This window comes from Pinus tabuliformis, chromosome 2_1 (assembly GCF_031772625.1).
Source record: "Pinus tabuliformis cultivar Carrire ecotype Pingquan chromosome 2_1, CPIR1, whole genome shotgun sequence".
NCBI lineage: Eukaryota > Viridiplantae > Streptophyta > Pinopsida > Pinales > Pinaceae > Pinus > Pinus tabuliformis.
In genome coordinates, this window is record NC_142299.1 from 219,979,059 (window position 1) to 219,980,897 (window position 1,839).

At 45.1% G+C, this 1,839-nt stretch overlaps 1 pseudogene; it reads left to right on the forward strand.

Annotated features, from left to right (window-relative positions):
• Positions 1 to 304: 304 nt before the first annotated feature.
• LOC149199534 (caffeic acid 3-O-methyltransferase pseudogene) lies at positions 305 to 871 on the forward strand (annotated as a pseudogene).
• Positions 872 to 1,839: the final 968 nt, after the last annotated feature.

The window sequence follows — 1,839 nt, forward strand, 5'->3', positions numbered from 1 at the left end:
TTAGAATAACCCCTATGCATGTTCCCATGACAACTAGTCGGCCGGTGTAGTTGAATCATAAATGACAGTCGGAAGATTGTTGTAGAAACTCTGTCTATGACATGTATAAATAACTAGTTGTTGAATGAAATGATTAAGCTCACTTCGGTGAGTCTTCCCAGTTCCATCAATTGGTATCAGATCCATGTTCGAGTAGTGGGAAATCCCTCCTCACATAATCCAACTGGTGAAGTAAGCAGGCAACCTGTGTGTGTAACAATCAAATTCGATGTGTTGGAGAGTCGCATAGTCGAGAGAAAGAGAGATGTTGAGTTACGCAGAGAATGTGGTCATCTCTGATCCATACAGAAGGGTTTCAACAGCTGTTGAAAACTCAGAATTGATAATGAAGAAGATTGTGAATGAGGATGAATGGCTTCTGGGCATGGAGCTCGCAGATTTTTCATGCCTTCCCATGGCGATGAAGGCAGCCGTCGAACTCGATGTTCTCCAAATCATAGCAAATGCCGGCAATGGCGTCCAACTCTCGCCCACACAAATCGTTGCCCATATTCCCACGACGAACCCCGACGCCGCCATTACTCTTGATCGGATCCTCAGAGTGCTGGCCAGCCATTCGGTTCTGAGCTGCTCTGTGACCACGAACGAGAACGGGAAGGCCGAGAGGTTCTATGGTCTCACTCCTCTGTGTAAATATCTTGTCAAGAACCGGGATGGAGTCTCTCTGGCTCCATTATTGTTGCTGGGTTGTTGTGAAGTGTTGTTGGAGTCTTGCCTGACAGGAGGAGGCGTACACCTGTGCCCAAGTGAAAAGTTTAAAGGCCAACATCGAAGTGAAGTTTGTGATCTTATGGTTATAAGTGGTAGTTGACAGCAAGCAAGTTGAGGATGTGTGGAGCCAGTATGAGTGAGCCTAGCTCATGGGATCGAGTTGTGAAGAAGAAGAGCTCGTTGTTCAGAAGTATTGATTGTTGGTTGTCGACAATGGATTACAGTGTTGTTATAAGCACATGAGAGGAATATGTCTCTGATTTTGAGTAGGCTTTGAGCGTTGGGTGGTGAAGCGTTGTAGATCTGTTGCGTGAAAATCAGAGTTGTGCTTAATGGTCAAGAAGACTAACATTAAAGAGATGTGATGAGAGTTTGTTGTGAAAAGATTGAGTTACTAAGAGATTGAGTAACCGTTGTGTTGTTTGGTGCTGTTGGAGAGCATTGTTTCCAGTGGAGTGTCTGTTGAATAGGGTTGTGCCGCCTGTGACGCTTGTGTAGCACATATAGTATCTAGTGGAGTGTTGGAAGATAGAAGTGTCTACAACCGAGTGTCCACTGATGAAGGTTGTGTCAACCGTGATTCTTGTGTGGCGCAGATAGTATCCAGTGGAGTGTTGGCAGATAGGAGTGTCTGCAACCAAGTGTCCACTGATGAAGGTTGTGTCAACCGTGACACCTATGTGGCGCAGATAGTATCCAGTGGAGTGTTGGAATATAGGAGTGTTTGCAACCAAGTGTTCGTTGATGAAGATTGCGATGCCTGTGTGGCATAGATCTAGTGGAGTGTTGGCAGATAAGAGTGTTTGCAACCGAGTTTCCACTGATGAAGATTGTGCCGACTGTGACGCCTATGTGGCGTAGATCGCAGAGAGTATCTAGTGGAGTGTTGGCAAATAGGAGTGTCTGCAACACTGTGTCTGCTGAAGAGAGTTGTGATGTGTGAAACCAACAACAAAATATGAAAGCCCCTTATCAAGTTTTTTTATGTACTGTTGTAAGCCTTAGTTGAGGCTAACACCAACAGGCACCTTAAAATCTAGGTTGTTGTGATTAAGGGAAGGTTTGTTA